This window comes from Trichomycterus rosablanca, unplaced genomic scaffold (genome assembly GCF_030014385.1).
Source record: "Trichomycterus rosablanca isolate fTriRos1 unplaced genomic scaffold, fTriRos1.hap1 scaffold_403, whole genome shotgun sequence".
In the NCBI taxonomy this organism is placed as follows: Eukaryota; Metazoa; Chordata; class Actinopteri; order Siluriformes; family Trichomycteridae; genus Trichomycterus; species Trichomycterus rosablanca.
Genome location: NW_026947231.1, coordinates 1 through 18054, shown reverse-complemented (window position 1 = coordinate 18054; position 18054 = coordinate 1). Strand labels below are relative to the sequence as shown.

The following is an 18054-nucleotide window of genomic DNA, read 5'->3' as shown; positions in this document are numbered from 1 at the left end:
CACACACGCGAGACAGATGTAAGCTTTTTATTTTTGGTTTCAGCCCCATTCATGAAGTGTCATTTAGCTGTTAGCTAGCATAATAAAGTATCTATCTATCTATCTATCTATCTATCTATCTATCTATCTATCTATCTATCTATCTATCTATCTATCTATCTATCTATCTATCTATCTATCTATCTATCTATCTATCTATCTATCTATCTATCTATCTATCTATCTATAAAAGGCCTTCCAATGTAAATCCAGCCCAGATAGCTGGCTAGCACTCAGATAGCTGGCTGACTAGCTATAACAGGCCTTTAAATCCAGCTTCTTTCGCTTACGGCCAAACCACCTTGGAACGCCTGATCTCGTCCGATCTCAGAAGCCAAGCAGGGTTGGGCTCAGTCAGTACCTAGATGGGAGACCGCCTGGGAATACTGAGTGCTGTAAGCTTTTTATTTTTTGGTTTCAGCCCCATTCATGAAGTGTCATTTAGCTGTTAGCTAGCATAATAAAGTATCTATCTATCTATCTATCTATCTATCTATCTATCTATCTATCTATCTATCTATCTATCTATCTATCTATCTATCTATCTATCTATCTATCTATCTATCTATCTATCTATCTATCTATCTATCTATCTATCTATCTATCTATCTATCTATCTATAAAAGGCCTTCCAATGTAATTCCAGCCCAGATAGCTGGCTAGCACTCAGATAGCTGGCTGACTAGCTATAACAGGCCTTTAAATCCAGCTTCTTTCGCTTACGGCCAAACCACCTTGGGAACGCCTGATCTCGTCCGATCTCAGAAGCCAAGCAGGGTTGGGCTCAGTCAGTACCTAGATGGGAGACCGCCTGGGAATACTGAGTGCTGTAAGCTTTTTATTTTTTGGTTTCAGCCCCATTCATGAAGTGTCATTTAGCTGTTAGCTAGCATAATAAAGTATCTATCTATCTATCTATCTATCTATCTATCTATCTATCTATCTATCTATCTATCTATCTATCTATCTATCTATCTATCTATCTATCTATCTATCTATCTATCTATCTATCTATCTATCTATCTATCTATCTATCTATAAAAGGCCTTCCAATGTAAATCCAGCCCAGATAGCTGGCTAGCACTCAGATAGCTGGCTGACTAGCTATAACAGGCCTTTAAATCCAGCTTCTTTCGCTTACGGCCAAACCACCTTGGGAACGCCTGATCTCGTCCGATCTCAGAAGCCAAGCAGGGTTGGGCTCAGTCAGTACCTAGATGGGAGACCGCCTGGGAATACTGAGTGCTGTAAGCTTTTTATTTTTTGGTTTCAGCCCCATTCATGAAGTGTCATTTAGCTGTTAGCTAGCATAATAAAGTATCTATCTATCTATCTATCTATCTATCTATCTATCTATCTATCTATCTATCTATCTATCTATCTATCTATCTATCTATCTATCTATCTATCTATCTATCTATCTATCTATCTATCTATCTATCTATCTATCTATCTATCTATCTATCTATCTATCTATAAAAGGCCTTCCAATGTAAATCCAGCCCAGATAGCTGGCTAGCACTCAGATAGCTGGCTGACTAGCTATAACAGGCCTTTAAATCCAGCTTCTTTCGCTTACGGCCAAACCACCTTGGGAACGCCTGATCTCGTCCGATCTCAGAAGCCAAGCAGGGTTGGGCTCAGTCAGTACCTAGATGGGAGACCGCCTGGGAATACTGAGTGCTGTAAGCTTTTTATTTTTTGGTTTCAGCCCCATTCATGAAGTGTCATTTAGCTGTTAGCTAGCATAATAAAGTATCTATCTATCTATCTATCTATCTATCTATCTATCTATCTATCTATCTATCTATCTATCTATCTATCTATCTATCTATCTATCTATCTATCTATCTATCTATCTATCTATCTATCTATCTATCTATCTATCTATCTATAAAAGGCCTTCCAATGTAATTCCAGCCCAGATAGCTGGCTAGCACTCAGATAGCTGGCTGACTAGCTATAACAGGCCTTTAAATCCAGCTTCTTTCGCTTACGGCCAAACCACCTTGGGAACGCCTGATCTCGTCCGATCTCAGAAGCCAAGCAGGGTTGGGCTCAGTCAGTACCTAGATGGGAGACCGCCTGGGAATACTGAGTGCTGTAAGCTTTTTATTTTTTGGTTTCAGCCCCATTCATGAAGTGTCATTTAGCTGTTAGCTAGCATAATAAAGTATCTATCTATCTATCTATCTATCTATCTATCTATCTATCTATCTATCTATCTATCTATCTATCTATCTATCTATCTATCTATCTATCTATCTATCTATCTATCTATCTATCTATCTATCTATCTATCTATCTATCTATCTATAAAAGGCCTTCCAATGTAAATCCAGCCCAGATAGCTGGCTAGCACTCAGATAGCTGGCTGACTAGCTATAACAGGCCTTTAAATCCAGCTTCTTTCGCTTACGGCCAAACCACCTTGGGAACGCCTGATCTCGTCCGATCTCAGAAGCCAAGCAGGGTTGGGCTCAGTCAGTACCTAGATGGGAGACCGCCTGGGAATACTGAGTGCTGTAAGCTTTTTATTTTTTGGTTTCAGCCCCATTCATGAAGTGTCATTTAGCTGTTAGCTAGCATAATAAAGTATCTATCTATCTATCTATCTATCTATCTATCTATCTATCTATCTATCTATCTATCTATCTATCTATCTATCTATCTATCTATCTATCTATCTATCTATCTATCTATCTATCTATCTATCTATCTATCTATCTATCTATCTATCTATCTATCTATCTATCTATAAAAGGCCTTCCAATGTAAATCCAGCCCAGATAGCTGGCTAGCACTCAGATAGCTGGCTGACTAGCTATAACAGGCCTTTAAATCCAGCTTCTTTCGCTTACGGCCAAACCACCTTGGGAACGCCTGATCTCGTCCGATCTCAGAAGCCAAGCAGGGTTGGGCTCAGTCAGTACCTAGATGGGAGACCGCCTGGGAATACTGAGTGCTGTAAGCTTTTTATTTTTTGGTTTCAGCCCCATTCATGAAGTGTCATTTAGCTGTTAGCTAGCATAATAAAGTATCTATCTATCTATCTATCTATCTATCTATCTATCTATCTATCTATCTATCTATCTATCTATCTATCTATCTATCTATCTATCTATCTATCTATCTATCTATCTATCTATCTATCTATCTATCTATCTATCTATCTATCTATCTATCTATCTATAAAAGGCCTTCCAATGTAATTCCAGCCCAGATAGCTGGCTAGCACTCAGATAGCTGGCTGACTAGCTATAACAGGCCTTTAAATCCAGCTTCTTTCGCTTACGGCCAAACCACCTTGGGAACGCCTGATCTCGTCCGATCTCAGAAGCCAAGCAGGGTTGGGCTCAGTCAGTACCTAGATGGGAGACCGCCTGGGAATACTGAGTGCTGTAAGCTTTTTATTTTTTGGTTTCAGCCCCATTCATGAAGTGTCATTTAGCTGTTAGCTAGCATAATAAAGTATCTATCTATCTATCTATCTATCTATCTATCTATCTATCTATCTATCTATCTATCTATCTATCTATCTATCTATCTATCTATCTATCTATCTATCTATCTATCTATCTATCTATCTATCTATCTATCTATCTATCTATCTATAAAAGGCCTTCCAATGTAAATCCAGCCCAGATAGCTGGCTAGCACTCAGATAGCTGGCTGACTAGCTATAACAGGCCTTTAAATCCAGCTTCTTTCGCTTACGGCCAAACCACCTTGGGAACGCCTGATCTCGTCCGATCTCAGAAGCCAAGCAGGGTTGGGCTCAGTCAGTACCTAGATGGGAGACCGCCTGGGAATACTGAGTGCTGTAAGCTTTTTATTTTTTGGTTTCAGCCCCATTCATGAAGTGTCATTTAGCTGTTAGCTAGCATAATAAAGTATCTATCTATCTATCTATCTATCTATCTATCTATCTATCTATCTATCTATCTATCTATCTATCTATCTATCTATCTATCTATCTATCTATCTATCTATCTATCTATCTATCTATCTATCTATCTATCTATCTATCTATCTATCTATAAAAGGCCTTCCAATGTAAATCCAGCCCAGATAGCTGGCTAGCACTCAGATAGCTGGCTGACTAGCTATAACAGGCCTTTAAATCCAGCTTCTTTCGCTTACGGCCAAACCACCTTGGGAACGCCTGATCTCGTCCGATCTCAGAAGCCAAGCAGGGTTGGGCTCAGTCAGTACCTAGATGGGAGACCGCCTGGGAATACTGAGTGCTGTAAGCTTTTTATTTTTTGGTTTCAGCCCCATTCATGAAGTGTCATTTAGCTGTTAGCTAGCATAATAAAGTATCTATCTATCTATCTATCTATCTATCTATCTATCTATCTATCTATCTATCTATCTATCTATCTATCTATCTATCTATCTATCTATCTATCTATCTATCTATCTATCTATCTATCTATCTATCTATCTATCTATAAAAGGCCTTCCAATGTAATTCCAGCCCAGATAGCTGGCTAGCACTCAGATAGCTGGCTGACTAGCTATAACAGGCCTTTAAATCCAGCTTCTTTCGCTTACGGCCAAACCACCTTGGGAACGCCTGATCTCGTCCGATCTCAGAAGCCAAGCAGGGTTGGGCTCAGTCAGTACCTAGATGGGAGACCGCCTGGGAATACTGAGTGCTGTAAGCTTTTTATTTTTTGGTTTCAGCCCCATTCATGAAGTGTCATTTAGCTGTTAGCTAGCATAATAAAGTATCTATCTATCTATCTATCTATCTATCTATCTATCTATCTATCTATCTATCTATCTATCTATCTATCTATCTATCTATCTATCTATCTATCTATCTATCTATCTATCTATCTATCTATCTATCTATCTATCTATCTATCTATCTATAAAAGGCCTTCCAATGTAAATCCAGCCCAGATAGCTGGCTAGCACTCAGATAGCTGGCTGACTAGCTATAACAGGCCTTTAAATCCAGCTTCTTTCGCTTACGGCCAAACCACCTTGGGAACGCCTGATCTCGTCCGATCTCAGAAGCCAAGCAGGGTTGGGCTCAGTCAGTACCTAGATGGGAGACCGCCTGGGAATACTGAGTGCTGTAAGCTTTTTATTTTTTGGTTTCAGCCCCATTCATGAAGTGTCATTTAGCTGTTAGCTAGCATAATAAAGTATCTATCTATCTATCTATCTATCTATCTATCTATCTATCTATCTATCTATCTATCTATCTATCTATCTATCTATCTATCTATCTATCTATCTATCTATCTATCTATCTATCTATCTATCTATAAAAGGCCTTCCAATGTAAATCCAGCCCAGATAGCTGGCTAGCACTCAGATAGCTGGCTGACTAGCTATAACAGGCCTTTAAATCCAGCTTCTTTCGCTTACGGCCAAACCACCTTGGGAACGCCTGATCTCGTCCGATCTCAGAAGCCAAGCAGGGTTGGGCTCAGTCAGTACCTAGATGGGAGACCGCCTGGGAATACTGAGTGCTGTAAGCTTTTTATTTTTTGGTTTCAGCCCCATTCATGAAGTGTCATTTAGCTGTTAGCTAGCATAATAAAGTATCTATCTATCTATCTATCTATCTATCTATCTATCTATCTATCTATCTATCTATCTATCTATCTATCTATCTATCTATCTATCTATCTATCTATCTATCTATCTATCTATCTATCTATCTATCTATCTATCTATCTATCTATCTATCTATCTATCTATCTATCTATCTATAAAAGGCCTTCCAATGTAATTCCAGCCCAGATAGCTGGCTAGCACTCAGATAGCTGGCTGACTAGCTATAACAGGCCTTTAAATCCAGCTTCTTTCGCTTACGGCCAAACCACCTTGGGAACGCCTGATCTCGTCCGATCTCAGAAGCCAAGCAGGGTTGGGCTCAGTCAGTACCTAGATGGGAGACCGCCTGGGAATACTGAGTGCTGTAAGCTTTTTATTTTTTGGTTTCAGCCCCATTCATGAAGTGTCATTTAGCTGTTAGCTAGCATAATAAAGTATCTATCTATCTATCTATCTATCTATCTATCTATCTATCTATCTATCTATCTATCTATCTATCTATCTATCTATCTATCTATCTATCTATCTATCTATCTATCTATCTATCTATCTATCTATCTATCTATCTATCTATCTATAAAAGGCCTTCCAATGTAAATCCAGCCCAGATAGCTGGCTAGCACTCAGATAGCTGGCTGACTAGCTATAACAGGCCTTTAAATCCAGCTTCTTTCGCTTACGGCCAAACCACCTTGGGAACGCCTGATCTCGTCCGATCTCAGAAGCCAAGCAGGGTTGGGCTCAGTCAGTACCTAGATGGGAGACCGCCTGGGAATACTGAGTGCTGTAAGCTTTTTATTTTTTGGTTTCAGCCCCATTCATGAAGTGTCATTTAGCTGTTAGCTAGCATAATAAAGTATCTATCTATCTATCTATCTATCTATCTATCTATCTATCTATCTATCTATCTATCTATCTATCTATCTATCTATCTATCTATCTATCTATCTATCTATCTATCTATCTATCTATCTATCTATCTATCTATCTATCTATCTATCTATCTATCTATAAAAGGCCTTCCAATGTAAATCCAGCCCAGATAGCTGGCTAGCACTCAGATAGCTGGCTGACTAGCTATAACAGGCCTTTAAATCCAGCTTCTTTCGCTTACGGCCAAACCACCTTGGGAACGCCTGATCTCGTCCGATCTCAGAAGCCAAGCAGGGTTGGGCTCAGTCAGTACCTAGATGGGAGACCGCCTGGGAATACTGAGTGCTGTAAGCTTTTTATTTTTTGGTTTCAGCCCCATTCATGAAGTGTCATTTAGCTGTTAGCTAGCATAATAAAGTATCTATCTATCTATCTATCTATCTATCTATCTATCTATCTATCTATCTATCTATCTATCTATCTATCTATCTATCTATCTATCTATCTATCTATCTATCTATCTATCTATCTATCTATCTATCTATCTATCTATCTATCTATAAAAGGCCTTCCAATGTAATTCCAGCCCAGATAGCTGGCTAGCACTCAGATAGCTGGCTGACTAGCTATAACAGGCCTTTAAATCCAGCTTCTTTCGCTTACGGCCAAACCACCTTGGGAACGCCTGATCTCGTCCGATCTCAGAAGCCAAGCAGGGTTGGGCTCAGTCAGTACCTAGATGGGAGACCGCCTGGGAATACTGAGTGCTGTAAGCTTTTTATTTTTTGGTTTCAGCCCCATTCATGAAGTGTCATTTAGCTGTTAGCTAGCATAATAAAGTATCTATCTATCTATCTATCTATCTATCTATCTATCTATCTATCTATCTATCTATCTATCTATCTATCTATCTATCTATCTATCTATCTATCTATCTATCTATCTATCTATCTATCTATCTATCTATCTATCTATCTATCTATCTATAAAAGGCCTTCCAATGTAAATCCAGCCCAGATAGCTGGCTAGCACTCAGATAGCTGGCTGACTAGCTATAACAGGCCTTTAAATCCAGCTTCTTTCGCTTACGGCCAAACCACCTTGGGAACGCCTGATCTCGTCCGATCTCAGAAGCCAAGCAGGGTTGGGCTCAGTCAGTACCTAGATGGGAGACCGCCTGGGAATACTGAGTGCTGTAAGCTTTTTATTTTTTGGTTTCAGCCCCATTCATGAAGTGTCATTTAGCTGTTAGCTAGCATAATAAAGTATCTATCTATCTATCTATCTATCTATCTATCTATCTATCTATCTATCTATCTATCTATCTATCTATCTATCTATCTATCTATCTATCTATCTATCTATCTATCTATCTATCTATCTATCTATCTATCTATCTATCTATCTATCTATAAAAGGCCTTCCAATGTAAATCCAGCCCAGATAGCTGGCTAGCACTCAGATAGCTGGCTGACTAGCTATAACAGGCCTTTAAATCCAGCTTCTTTCGCTTACGGCCAAACCACCTTGGGAACGCCTGATCTCGTCCGATCTCAGAAGCCAAGCAGGGTTGGGCTCAGTCAGTACCTAGATGGGAGACCGCCTGGGAATACTGAGTGCTGTAAGCTTTTTATTTTTTGGTTTCAGCCCCATTCATGAAGTGTCATTTAGCTGTTAGCTAGCATAATAAAGTATCTATCTATCTATCTATCTATCTATCTATCTATCTATCTATCTATCTATCTATCTATCTATCTATCTATCTATCTATCTATCTATCTATCTATCTATCTATCTATCTATCTATCTATCTATCTATCTATCTATCTATCTATCTATAAAAGGCCTTCCAATGTAATTCCAGCCCAGATAGCTGGCTAGCACTCAGATAGCTGGCTGACTAGCTATAACAGGCCTTTAAATCCAGCTTCTTTCGCTTACGGCCAAACCACCTTGGGAACGCCTGATCTCGTCCGATCTCAGAAGCCAAGCAGGGTTGGGCTCAGTCAGTACCTAGATGGGAGACCGCCTGGGAATACTGAGTGCTGTAAGCTTTTTATTTTTTGGTTTCAGCCCCATTCATGAAGTGTCATTTAGCTGTTAGCTAGCATAATAAAGTATCTATCTATCTATCTATCTATCTATCTATCTATCTATCTATCTATCTATCTATCTATCTATCTATCTATCTATCTATCTATCTATCTATCTATCTATCTATCTATCTATCTATCTATCTATCTATCTATCTATCTATCTATAAAAGGCCTTCCAATGTAAATCCAGCCCAGATAGCTGGCTAGCACTCAGATAGCTGGCTGACTAGCTATAACAGGCCTTTAAATCCAGCTTCTTTCGCTTACGGCCAAACCACCTTGGGAACGCCTGATCTCGTCCGATCTCAGAAGCCAAGCAGGGTTGGGCTCAGTCAGTACCTAGATGGGAGACCGCCTGGGAATACTGAGTGCTGTAAGCTTTTTATTTTTTGGTTTCAGCCCCATTCATGAAGTGTCATTTAGCTGTTAGCTAGCATAATAAAGTATCTATCTATCTATCTATCTATCTATCTATCTATCTATCTATCTATCTATCTATCTATCTATCTATCTATCTATCTATCTATCTATCTATCTATCTATCTATCTATCTATCTATCTATCTATCTATCTATCTATCTATCTATCTATCTATAAAAGGCCTTCCAATGTAAATCCAGCCCAGATAGCTGGCTAGCACTCAGATAGCTGGCTGACTAGCTATAACAGGCCTTTAAATCCAGCTTCTTTCGCTTACGGCCAAACCACCTTGGGAACGCCTGATCTCGTCCGATCTCAGAAGCCAAGCAGGGTTGGGCTCAGTCAGTACCTAGATGGGAGACCGCCTGGGAATACTGAGTGCTGTAAGCTTTTTATTTTTTGGTTTCAGCCCCATTCATGAAGTGTCATTTAGCTGTTAGCTAGCATAATAAAGTATCTATCTATCTATCTATCTATCTATCTATCTATCTATCTATCTATCTATCTATCTATCTATCTATCTATCTATCTATCTATCTATCTATCTATCTATCTATCTATCTATCTATCTATCTATCTATCTATCTATCTATCTATAAAAGGCCTTCCAATGTAAATCCAGCCCAGATAGCTGGCTAGCACTCAGATAGCTGGCTGACTAGCTATAACAGGCCTTTAAATCCAGCTTCTTTCGCTTACGGCCAAACCACCTTGGGAACGCCTGATCTCGTCCGATCTCAGAAGCCAAGCAGGGTTGGGCTCAGTCAGTACCTAGATGGGAGACCGCCTGGGAATACTGAGTGCTGTAAGCTTTTTATTTTTTGGTTTCAGCCCCATTCATGAACTGTCATTTAGCTGTTAGCTAGCATAATAAAGTATCTATCTATCTATCTATCTATCTATCTATCTATCTATCTATCTATCTATCTATCTATCTATCTATCTATCTATCTATCTATCTATCTATCTATCTATCTATCTATCTATCTATCTATCTATCTATCTATCTATCTATCTATCTATCTATAAAAGGCCTTCCAATGTAATTCCAGCCCAGATAGCTGGCTAGCACTCAGATAGCTGGCTGACTAGCTATAACAGGCCTTTAAATCCAGCTTCTTTCGCTTACGGCCAAACCACCTTGGGAACGCCTGATCTCGTCCGATCTCAGAAGCCAAGCAGGGTTGGGCTCAGTCAGTACCTAGATGGGAGACCGCCTGGGAATACTGAGTGCTGTAAGCTTTTTATTTTTTGGTTTCAGCCCCATTCATGAAGTGTCATTTAGCTGTTAGCTAGCATAATAAAGTATCTATCTATCTATCTATCTATCTATCTATCTATCTATCTATCTATCTATCTATCTATCTATCTATCTATCTATCTATCTATCTATCTATCTATCTATCTATCTATCTATCTATCTATCTATCTATCTATCTATCTATAAAAGGCCTTCCAATGTAAATCCAGCCCAGATAGCTGGCTAGCACTCAGATAGCTGGCTGACTAGCTATAACAGGCCTTTAAATCCAGCTTCTTTCGCTTACGGCCAAACCACCTTGGGAACGCCTGATCTCGTCCGATCTCAGAAGCCAAGCAGGGTTGGGCTCAGTCAGTACCTAGATGGGAGACCGCCTGGGAATACTGAGTGCTGTAAGCTTTTTATTTTTTGGTTTCAGCCCCATTCATGAAGTGTCATTTAGCTGTTAGCTAGCATAATAAAGTATCTATCTATCTATCTATCTATCTATCTATCTATCTATCTATCTATCTATCTATCTATCTATCTATCTATCTATCTATCTATCTATCTATCTATCTATCTATCTATCTATCTATCTATCTATCTATCTATCTATCTATCTATCTATAAAAGGCCTTCCAATGTAAATCCAGCCCAGATAGCTGGCTAGCACTCAGATAGCTGGCTGACTAGCTATAACAGGCCTTTAAATCCAGCTTCTTTCGCTTACGGCCAAACCACCTTGGGAACGCCTGATCTCGTCCGATCTCAGAAGCCAAGCAGGGTTGGGCTCAGTCAGTACCTAGATGGGAGACCGCCTGGGAATACTGAGTGCTGTAAGCTTTTTATTTTTTGGTTTCAGCCCCATTCATGAAGTGTCATTTAGCTGTTAGCTAGCATAATAAAGTATCTATCTATCTATCTATCTATCTATCTATCTATCTATCTATCTATCTATCTATCTATCTATCTATCTATCTATCTATCTATCTATCTATCTATCTATCTATCTATCTATCTATCTATCTATCTATCTATCTATAAAAGGCCTTCCAATGTAAATCCAGCCCAGATAGCTGGCTAGCACTCAGATAGCTGGCTGACTAGCTATAACAGGCCTTTAAATCCAGCTTCTTTCGCTTACGGCCAAACCACCTTGGGAACGCCTGATCTCGTCCGATCTCAGAAGCCAAGCAGGGTTGGGCTCAGTCAGTACCTAGATGGGAGACCGCCTGGGAATACTGAGTGCTGTAAGCTTTTTATTTTTTGGTTTCAGCCCCATTCATGAACTGTCATTTAGCTGTTAGCTAGCATAATAAAGTATCTATCTATCTATCTATCTATCTATCTATCTATCTATCTATCTATCTATCTATCTATCTATCTATCTATCTATCTATCTATCTATCTATCTATCTATCTATCTATCTATCTATCTATCTATCTATCTATCTATCTATCTATCTATAAAAGGCCTTCCAATGTAATTCCAGCCCAGATAGCTGGCTAGCACTCAGATAGCTGGCTGACTAGCTATAACAGGCCTTTAAATCCAGCTTCTTTCGCTTACGGCCAAACCACCTTGGGAACGCCTGATCTCGTCCGATCTCAGAAGCCAAGCAGGGTTGGGCTCAGTCAGTACCTAGATGGGAGACCGCCTGGGAATACTGAGTGCTGTAAGCTTTTTATTTTTTGGTTTCAGCCCCATTCATGAAGTGTCATTTAGCTGTTAGCTAGCATAATAAAGTATCTATCTATCTATCTATCTATCTATCTATCTATCTATCTATCTATCTATCTATCTATCTATCTATCTATCTATCTATCTATCTATCTATCTATCTATCTATCTATCTATCTATCTATCTATCTATCTATCTATCTATCTATCTATCTATCTATCTATCTATAAAAGGCCTTCCAATGTAAATCCAGCCCAGATAGCTGGCTAGCACTCAGATAGCTGGCTGACTAGCTATAACAGGCCTTTAAATCCAGCTTCTTTCGCTTACGGCCAAACCACCTTGGGAACGCCTGATCTCGTCCGATCTCAGAAGCCAAGCAGGGTTGGGCTCAGTCAGTACCTAGATGGGAGACCGCCTGGGAATACTGAGTGCTGTAAGCTTTTTATTTTTTGGTTTCAGCCCCATTCATGAAGTGTCATTTAGCTGTTAGCTAGCATAATAAAGTATCTATCTATCTATCTATCTATCTATCTATCTATCTATCTATCTATCTATCTATCTATCTATCTATCTATCTATCTATCTATCTATCTATCTATCTATCTATCTATCTATCTATCTATCTATCTATAAAAGGCCTTCCAATGTAAATCCAGCCCAGATAGCTGGCTAGCACTCAGATAGCTGGCTGACTAGCTATAACAGGCCTTTAAATCCAGCTTCTTTCGCTTACGGCCAAACCACCTTGGGAACGCCTGATCTCGTCCGATCTCAGAAGCCAAGCAGGGTTGGGCTCAGTCAGTACCTAGATGGGAGACCGCCTGGGAATACTGAGTGCTGTAAGCTTTTTATTTTTTGGTTTCAGCCCCATTCATGAAGTGTCATTTAGCTGTTAGCTAGCATAATAAAGTATCTATCTATCTATCTATCTATCTATCTATCTATCTATCTATCTATCTATCTATCTATCTATCTATCTATCTATCTATCTATCTATCTATCTATCTATCTATCTATCTATCTATCTATCTATCTATCTATCTATCTATCTATCTATCTATCTATCTATAAAAGGCCTTCCAATGTAATTCCAGCCCAGATAGCTGGCTAGCACTCAGATAGCTGGCTGACTAGCTATAACAGGCCTTTAAATCCAGCTTCTTTCGCTTACGGCCAAACCACCTTGGGAACGCCTGATCTCGTCCGATCTCAGAAGCCAAGCAGGGTTGGGCTCAGTCAGTACCTAGATGGGAGACCGCCTGGGAATACTGAGTGCTGTAAGCTTTTTATTTTTTGGTTTCAGCCCCATTCATGAAGTGTCATTTAGCTGTTAGCTAGCATAATAAAGTATCTATCTATCTATCTATCTATCTATCTATCTATCTATCTATCTATCTATCTATCTATCTATCTATCTATCTATCTATCTATCTATCTATCTATCTATCTATCTATCTATCTATCTATCTATCTATCTATCTATCTATCTATCTATCTATCTATAAAAGGCCTTCCAATGTAAATCCAGCCCAGATAGCTGGCTAGCACTCAGATAGCTGGCTGACTAGCTATAACAGGCCTTTAAATCCAGCTTCTTTCGCTTACGGCCAAACCACCTTGGGAACGCCTGATCTCGTCCGATCTCAGAAGCCAAGCAGGGTTGGGCTCAGTCAGTACCTAGATGGGAGACCGCCTGGGAATACTGAGTGCTGTAAGCTTTTTATTTTTTGGTTTCAGCCCCATTCATGAAGTGTCATTTAGCTGTTAGCTAGCATAATAAAGTATCTATCTATCTATCTATCTATCTATCTATCTATCTATCTATCTATCTATCTATCTATCTATCTATCTATCTATCTATCTATCTATCTATCTATCTATCTATCTATCTATCTATCTATCTATCTATCTATCTATCTATCTATCTATCTATAAAAGGCCTTCCAATGTAATTCCAGCCCAGATAGCTGGCTAGCACTCAGATAGCTGGCTGACTAGCTATAACAGGCCTTTAAATCCAGCTTCTTTCGCTTACGGCCAAACCACCTTGGGAACGCCTGATCTCGTCCGATCTCAGAAGCCAAGCAGGGTTGGGCTCAGTCAGTACCTAGATGGGAGACCGCCTGGGAATACTGAGTGCTGTAAGCTTTTTATTTTTTGGTTTCAGCCCCATTCATGAAGTGTCATTTAGCTGTTAGCTAGCATAATAAAGTATCTATCTATCTATCTATCTATCTATCTATCTATCTATCTATCTATCTATCTATCTATCTATCTATCTATCTATCTATCTATATCTATCTATCTATCTATCTATCTATCTATCTATCTATCTATCTATCTATCTATCTATCTATCTATAAAAGGCCTTCCAATGTAAATCCAGCCCAGATAGCTGGCTAGCACTCAGATAGCTGGCTGACTAGCTATAACAGGCCTTTAAATCCAGCTTCTTTCGCTTACGGCCAAACCACCTTGGGAACGCCTGATCTCGTCCGATCTCAGAAGCCAAGCAGGGTTGGGCTCAGTCAGTACCTAGATGGGAGACCGCCTGGGAATACTGAGTGCTGTAAGCTTTTTATTTTTTGGTTTCAGCCCCATTCATGAAGTGTCATTTAGCTGTTAGCTAGCATAATAAAGTATCTATCTATCTATCTATCTATCTATCTATCTATCTATCTATCTATCTATCTATCTATCTATCTATCTATCTATCTATCTATCTATCTATCTATCTATCTATCTATCTATCTATCTATCTATCTATCTATCTATAAAAGGCCTTCCAATGTAAATCCAGCCCAGATAGCTGGCTAGCACTCAGATAGCTGGCTGACTAGCTATAACAGGCCTTTAAATCCAGCTTCTTTCGCTTACGGCCAAACCACCTTGGGAACGCCTGATCTCGTCCGATCTCAGAAGCCAAGCAGGGTTGGGCTCAGTCAGTACCTAGATGGGAGACCGCCTGGGAATACTGAGTGCTGTAAGCTTTTTATTTTTTGGTTTCAGCCCCATTCATGAAGTGTCATTTAGCTGTTAGCTAGCATAATAAAGTATCTATCTATCTATCTATCTATCTATCTATCTATCTATCTATCTATCTATCTATCTATCTATCTATCTATCTATCTATCTATCTATCTATCTATCTATCTATCTATCTATCTATCTATCTATCTATCTATCTATCTATCTATAAAAGGCCTTCCAATGTAATTCCAGCCCAGATAGCTGGCTAGCACTCAGATAGCTGGCTGACTAGCTATAACAGGCCTTTAAATCCAGCTTCTTTCGCTTACGGCCAAACCACCTTGGGAACGCCTGATCTCGTCCGATCTCAGAAGCCAAGCAGGGTTGGGCTCAGTCAGTACCTAGATGGGAGACCGCCTGGGAATACTGAGTGCTGTAAGCTTTTTATTTTTTGGTTTCAGCCCCATTCATGAAGTGTCATTTAGCTGTTAGCTAGCATAATAAAGTATCTATCTATCTATCTATCTATCTATCTATCTATCTATCTATCTATCTATCTATCTATCTATCTATCTATCTATCTATCTATCTATCTATCTATCTATCTATCTATCTATCTATCTATCTATCTATCTATCTATCTATAAAAGGCCTTCCAATGTAAATCCAGCCCAGATAGCTGGCTAGCACTCAGATAGCTGGCTGACTAGCTATAACAGGCCTTTAAATCCAGCTTCTTTCGCTTACGGCCAAACCACCTTGGGAACGCCTGATCTCGTCCGATCTCAGAAGCCAAGCAGGGTTGGGCTCAGTCAGTACCTAGATGGGAGACCGCCTGGGAATACTGAGTGCTGTAAGCTTTTTATTTTTTGGTTTCAGCCCCATTCATGAAGTGTCATTTAGCTGTTAGCTAGCATAATAAAGTATCTATCTATCTATCTATCTATCTATCTATCTATCTATCTATCTATCTATCTATCTATCTATCTATCTATCTATCTATCTATCTATCTATCTATCTATCTATCTATCTATCTATCTATCTATCTATCTATCTATCTATCTATCTATCTATAAAAGGCCTTCCAATGTAAATCCAGCCCAGATAGCTGGCTAGCACTCAGATAGCTGGCTGACTAGCTATAACAGGCCTTTAAATCCAGCTTCTTTCGCTTACGGCCAAACCACCTTGGGAACGCCTGATCTCGTCCGATCTCAGAAGCCAAGCAGGGTTGGGCTCAGTCAGTACCTAGATGGGAGACCGCCTGGGAATACTGAGTGCTGTAAGCTTTTTATTTTTTGGTTTCAGCCCCATTCATGAAGTGTCATTTAGCTGTTAGCTAGCATAATAAAGTATCTATCTATCTATCTATCTATCTATCTATCTATCTATCTATCTATCTATCTATCTATCTATCTATCTATCTATCTATCTATCTATCTATCTATCTATCTATCTATCTATCTATCTATCTATCTATCTATCTATCTATCTATCTATCTATCTATCTATCTATAAAAGGCCTTCCAATGTAATTCCAGCCCAGATAGCTGGCTAGCACTCAGATAGCTGGCTGACTAGCTATAACAGGCCTTTAAATCCAGCTTCTTTCGCTTACGGCCAAACCACCTTGGGAACGCCTGATCTCGTCCGATCTCAGAAGCCAAGCAGGGTTGGGCTCAGTCAGTACCTAGATGGGAGACCGCCTGGGAATACTGAGTGCTGTAAGCTTTTTATTTTTTGGTTTCAGCCCCATTCATGAAGTGTCATTTAGCTGTTAGCTAGCATAATAAAGTATCTATCTATCTATCTATCTATCTATCTATCTATCTATCTATCTATCTATCTATCTATCTATCTATCTATCTATCTATCTATCTATCTATCTATCTATCTATCTATCTATCTATCTATCTATCTATCTATAAAAGGCCTTCCAATGTAAATCCAGCCCAGATAGCTGGCTAGCACTCAGATAGCTGGCTGACTAGCTATAACAGGCCTTTAAATCCAGCTTCTTTCGCTTACGGCCAAACCACCTTGGGAACGCCTGATCTCGTCCGATCTCAGAAGCCAAGCAGGGTTGGGCTCAGTCAGTACCTAGATGGGAGACCGCCTGGGAATACTGAGTGCTGTAAGCTTTTTATTTTTTGGTTTCAGCCCCATTCATGAAGTGTCATTTAGCTGTTAGCTAGCATAATAAAGTATCTATCTATCTATCTATCTATCTATCTATCTATCTATCTATCTATCTATCTATCTATCTATCTATCTATCTATCTATCTATCTATCTATCTATCTATCTATCTATCTATCTATCTATCTATCTATCTATCTATAAAAGGCCTTCCAATGTAAATCCAGCCCAGATAGCTGGCTAGCACTCAGATAGCTGGCTGACTAGCTATAACAGGCCTTTAAATCCAGCTTCTTTCGCTTACGGCCAAACCACCTTGGGAACGCCTGATCTCGTCCGATCTCAGAAGCCAAGCAGGGTTGGGCTCAGTCAGTACCTAGATGGGAGACCGCCTGGGAATACTGAGTGCTGTAAGCTTTTTATTTTTTGGTTTCAGCCCCATTCATGAAGTGTCATTTAGCTGTTAGCTAGCATAATAAAGTATCTATCTATCTATCTATCTATCTATCTATCTATCTATCTATCTATCTATCTATCTATCTATCTATCTATCTATCTATCTATCTATCTATCTATCTATCTATCTATCTATCTATCTATCTATCTATCTATCTATCTATCTATCTATCTATCTATAAAAGGCCTTCCAATGTAATTCCAGCCCAGATAGCTGGCTAGCACTCAGATAGCTGGCTGACTAGCTATAACAGGCCTTTAAATCCAGCTTCTTTCGCTTACGGCCAAACCACCTTGGGAACGCCTGATCTCGTCCGATCTCAGAAGCCAAGCAGGGTTGGGCTCAGTCAGTACCTAGATGGGAGACCGCCTGGGAATACTGAGTGCTGTAAGCTTTTTATTTTTTGGTTTCAGCCCCATTCATGAAGTGTCATTTAGCTGTTAGCTAGCATAATAAAGTATCTATCTATCTATCTATCTATCTATCTATCTATCTATCTATCTATCTATCTATCTATCTATCTATCTATCTATCTATCTATCTATCTATCTATCT

At 39.4% G+C, this 18054-nt stretch overlaps 42 non-coding genes across 42 annotated transcripts; all 42 read left to right on the top strand.

Annotated features, from left to right (window-relative positions):
* Window positions 1-323: 323 nt before the first annotated feature.
* Window positions 324-441, top strand: LOC134308015 (5S ribosomal RNA). Its single transcript, XR_010010344.1, has one exon. It is a non-coding gene; the product is annotated as a 5S ribosomal RNA (ribosomal RNA).
* A 315-nt stretch (window positions 442-756) lies between these two features.
* On the top strand, window positions 757-875 carry LOC134308014 (5S ribosomal RNA). The gene has a single exon (XR_010010343.1). It is a non-coding gene; the product is annotated as a 5S ribosomal RNA (ribosomal RNA).
* Window positions 876-1174: 299 nt separating this feature from the next.
* Window positions 1175-1293, top strand: LOC134308013 (5S ribosomal RNA). The gene has a single exon (XR_010010342.1). It is a non-coding gene; the product is annotated as a 5S ribosomal RNA (ribosomal RNA).
* Window positions 1294-1612: 319 nt separating this feature from the next.
* On the top strand, window positions 1613-1731 carry LOC134308012 (5S ribosomal RNA). Its single transcript, XR_010010341.1, has one exon. It is a non-coding gene; the product is annotated as a 5S ribosomal RNA (ribosomal RNA).
* A 299-nt stretch (window positions 1732-2030) lies between these two features.
* On the top strand, window positions 2031-2149 carry LOC134308011 (5S ribosomal RNA). The gene has a single exon (XR_010010340.1). It is a non-coding gene; the product is annotated as a 5S ribosomal RNA (ribosomal RNA).
* A 303-nt stretch (window positions 2150-2452) lies between these two features.
* LOC134308009 (5S ribosomal RNA) lies at window positions 2453-2571 on the top strand. Its single transcript, XR_010010339.1, has one exon. It is a non-coding gene; the product is annotated as a 5S ribosomal RNA (ribosomal RNA).
* A 323-nt stretch (window positions 2572-2894) lies between these two features.
* LOC134308008 (5S ribosomal RNA) lies at window positions 2895-3013 on the top strand. The gene has a single exon (XR_010010338.1). It is a non-coding gene; the product is annotated as a 5S ribosomal RNA (ribosomal RNA).
* A 315-nt stretch (window positions 3014-3328) lies between these two features.
* Window positions 3329-3447, top strand: LOC134308006 (5S ribosomal RNA). Its single transcript, XR_010010336.1, has one exon. It is a non-coding gene; the product is annotated as a 5S ribosomal RNA (ribosomal RNA).
* A 303-nt stretch (window positions 3448-3750) lies between these two features.
* Window positions 3751-3869, top strand: LOC134308005 (5S ribosomal RNA). The gene has a single exon (XR_010010335.1). It is a non-coding gene; the product is annotated as a 5S ribosomal RNA (ribosomal RNA).
* Window positions 3870-4176: 307 nt separating this feature from the next.
* Window positions 4177-4295, top strand: LOC134308004 (5S ribosomal RNA). The gene has a single exon (XR_010010334.1). It is a non-coding gene; the product is annotated as a 5S ribosomal RNA (ribosomal RNA).
* Window positions 4296-4590: 295 nt separating this feature from the next.
* Window positions 4591-4709, top strand: LOC134308003 (5S ribosomal RNA). The gene has a single exon (XR_010010333.1). It is a non-coding gene; the product is annotated as a 5S ribosomal RNA (ribosomal RNA).
* Window positions 4710-5016: 307 nt separating this feature from the next.
* Window positions 5017-5135, top strand: LOC134308002 (5S ribosomal RNA). Its single transcript, XR_010010332.1, has one exon. It is a non-coding gene; the product is annotated as a 5S ribosomal RNA (ribosomal RNA).
* Window positions 5136-5418: 283 nt separating this feature from the next.
* On the top strand, window positions 5419-5537 carry LOC134308001 (5S ribosomal RNA). Its single transcript, XR_010010331.1, has one exon. It is a non-coding gene; the product is annotated as a 5S ribosomal RNA (ribosomal RNA).
* Window positions 5538-5868: 331 nt separating this feature from the next.
* On the top strand, window positions 5869-5987 carry LOC134308000 (5S ribosomal RNA). Its single transcript, XR_010010330.1, has one exon. It is a non-coding gene; the product is annotated as a 5S ribosomal RNA (ribosomal RNA).
* A 303-nt stretch (window positions 5988-6290) lies between these two features.
* On the top strand, window positions 6291-6409 carry LOC134307999 (5S ribosomal RNA). Its single transcript, XR_010010329.1, has one exon. It is a non-coding gene; the product is annotated as a 5S ribosomal RNA (ribosomal RNA).
* Window positions 6410-6724: 315 nt separating this feature from the next.
* Window positions 6725-6843, top strand: LOC134307998 (5S ribosomal RNA). The gene has a single exon (XR_010010328.1). It is a non-coding gene; the product is annotated as a 5S ribosomal RNA (ribosomal RNA).
* Window positions 6844-7146: 303 nt separating this feature from the next.
* LOC134307997 (5S ribosomal RNA) lies at window positions 7147-7265 on the top strand. Its single transcript, XR_010010327.1, has one exon. It is a non-coding gene; the product is annotated as a 5S ribosomal RNA (ribosomal RNA).
* A 307-nt stretch (window positions 7266-7572) lies between these two features.
* LOC134307995 (5S ribosomal RNA) lies at window positions 7573-7691 on the top strand. The gene has a single exon (XR_010010325.1). It is a non-coding gene; the product is annotated as a 5S ribosomal RNA (ribosomal RNA).
* A 307-nt stretch (window positions 7692-7998) lies between these two features.
* LOC134307993 (5S ribosomal RNA) lies at window positions 7999-8117 on the top strand. Its single transcript, XR_010010324.1, has one exon. It is a non-coding gene; the product is annotated as a 5S ribosomal RNA (ribosomal RNA).
* A 307-nt stretch (window positions 8118-8424) lies between these two features.
* On the top strand, window positions 8425-8543 carry LOC134307992 (5S ribosomal RNA). The gene has a single exon (XR_010010323.1). It is a non-coding gene; the product is annotated as a 5S ribosomal RNA (ribosomal RNA).
* A 303-nt stretch (window positions 8544-8846) lies between these two features.
* On the top strand, window positions 8847-8965 carry LOC134307991 (5S ribosomal RNA). The gene has a single exon (XR_010010322.1). It is a non-coding gene; the product is annotated as a 5S ribosomal RNA (ribosomal RNA).
* A 311-nt stretch (window positions 8966-9276) lies between these two features.
* On the top strand, window positions 9277-9395 carry LOC134307990 (5S ribosomal RNA). The gene has a single exon (XR_010010321.1). It is a non-coding gene; the product is annotated as a 5S ribosomal RNA (ribosomal RNA).
* A 303-nt stretch (window positions 9396-9698) lies between these two features.
* LOC134307989 (5S ribosomal RNA) lies at window positions 9699-9817 on the top strand. Its single transcript, XR_010010320.1, has one exon. It is a non-coding gene; the product is annotated as a 5S ribosomal RNA (ribosomal RNA).
* Window positions 9818-10128: 311 nt separating this feature from the next.
* Window positions 10129-10247, top strand: LOC134307988 (5S ribosomal RNA). The gene has a single exon (XR_010010319.1). It is a non-coding gene; the product is annotated as a 5S ribosomal RNA (ribosomal RNA).
* Window positions 10248-10546: 299 nt separating this feature from the next.
* On the top strand, window positions 10547-10665 carry LOC134307987 (5S ribosomal RNA). Its single transcript, XR_010010318.1, has one exon. It is a non-coding gene; the product is annotated as a 5S ribosomal RNA (ribosomal RNA).
* Window positions 10666-10972: 307 nt separating this feature from the next.
* On the top strand, window positions 10973-11091 carry LOC134307986 (5S ribosomal RNA). The gene has a single exon (XR_010010317.1). It is a non-coding gene; the product is annotated as a 5S ribosomal RNA (ribosomal RNA).
* A 295-nt stretch (window positions 11092-11386) lies between these two features.
* LOC134307985 (5S ribosomal RNA) lies at window positions 11387-11505 on the top strand. The gene has a single exon (XR_010010316.1). It is a non-coding gene; the product is annotated as a 5S ribosomal RNA (ribosomal RNA).
* A 307-nt stretch (window positions 11506-11812) lies between these two features.
* Window positions 11813-11931, top strand: LOC134307983 (5S ribosomal RNA). The gene has a single exon (XR_010010314.1). It is a non-coding gene; the product is annotated as a 5S ribosomal RNA (ribosomal RNA).
* Window positions 11932-12254: 323 nt separating this feature from the next.
* LOC134307982 (5S ribosomal RNA) lies at window positions 12255-12373 on the top strand. Its single transcript, XR_010010313.1, has one exon. It is a non-coding gene; the product is annotated as a 5S ribosomal RNA (ribosomal RNA).
* Window positions 12374-12660: 287 nt separating this feature from the next.
* Window positions 12661-12779, top strand: LOC134307981 (5S ribosomal RNA). The gene has a single exon (XR_010010312.1). It is a non-coding gene; the product is annotated as a 5S ribosomal RNA (ribosomal RNA).
* A 319-nt stretch (window positions 12780-13098) lies between these two features.
* LOC134307980 (5S ribosomal RNA) lies at window positions 13099-13217 on the top strand. Its single transcript, XR_010010311.1, has one exon. It is a non-coding gene; the product is annotated as a 5S ribosomal RNA (ribosomal RNA).
* Window positions 13218-13532: 315 nt separating this feature from the next.
* LOC134307979 (5S ribosomal RNA) lies at window positions 13533-13651 on the top strand. Its single transcript, XR_010010310.1, has one exon. It is a non-coding gene; the product is annotated as a 5S ribosomal RNA (ribosomal RNA).
* A 311-nt stretch (window positions 13652-13962) lies between these two features.
* LOC134307978 (5S ribosomal RNA) lies at window positions 13963-14081 on the top strand. The gene has a single exon (XR_010010309.1). It is a non-coding gene; the product is annotated as a 5S ribosomal RNA (ribosomal RNA).
* A 309-nt stretch (window positions 14082-14390) lies between these two features.
* LOC134307977 (5S ribosomal RNA) lies at window positions 14391-14509 on the top strand. The gene has a single exon (XR_010010308.1). It is a non-coding gene; the product is annotated as a 5S ribosomal RNA (ribosomal RNA).
* A 295-nt stretch (window positions 14510-14804) lies between these two features.
* Window positions 14805-14923, top strand: LOC134307976 (5S ribosomal RNA). Its single transcript, XR_010010307.1, has one exon. It is a non-coding gene; the product is annotated as a 5S ribosomal RNA (ribosomal RNA).
* A 303-nt stretch (window positions 14924-15226) lies between these two features.
* LOC134307975 (5S ribosomal RNA) lies at window positions 15227-15345 on the top strand. Its single transcript, XR_010010306.1, has one exon. It is a non-coding gene; the product is annotated as a 5S ribosomal RNA (ribosomal RNA).
* Window positions 15346-15644: 299 nt separating this feature from the next.
* LOC134307974 (5S ribosomal RNA) lies at window positions 15645-15763 on the top strand. The gene has a single exon (XR_010010305.1). It is a non-coding gene; the product is annotated as a 5S ribosomal RNA (ribosomal RNA).
* A 311-nt stretch (window positions 15764-16074) lies between these two features.
* Window positions 16075-16193, top strand: LOC134308016 (5S ribosomal RNA). Its single transcript, XR_010010345.1, has one exon. It is a non-coding gene; the product is annotated as a 5S ribosomal RNA (ribosomal RNA).
* Window positions 16194-16516: 323 nt separating this feature from the next.
* LOC134308007 (5S ribosomal RNA) lies at window positions 16517-16635 on the top strand. Its single transcript, XR_010010337.1, has one exon. It is a non-coding gene; the product is annotated as a 5S ribosomal RNA (ribosomal RNA).
* A 291-nt stretch (window positions 16636-16926) lies between these two features.
* On the top strand, window positions 16927-17045 carry LOC134307996 (5S ribosomal RNA). The gene has a single exon (XR_010010326.1). It is a non-coding gene; the product is annotated as a 5S ribosomal RNA (ribosomal RNA).
* Window positions 17046-17340: 295 nt separating this feature from the next.
* LOC134307984 (5S ribosomal RNA) lies at window positions 17341-17459 on the top strand. The gene has a single exon (XR_010010315.1). It is a non-coding gene; the product is annotated as a 5S ribosomal RNA (ribosomal RNA).
* A 315-nt stretch (window positions 17460-17774) lies between these two features.
* On the top strand, window positions 17775-17893 carry LOC134307973 (5S ribosomal RNA). Its single transcript, XR_010010304.1, has one exon. It is a non-coding gene; the product is annotated as a 5S ribosomal RNA (ribosomal RNA).
* The last annotated feature ends 161 nt before the right edge of the window (window positions 17894-18054 follow it).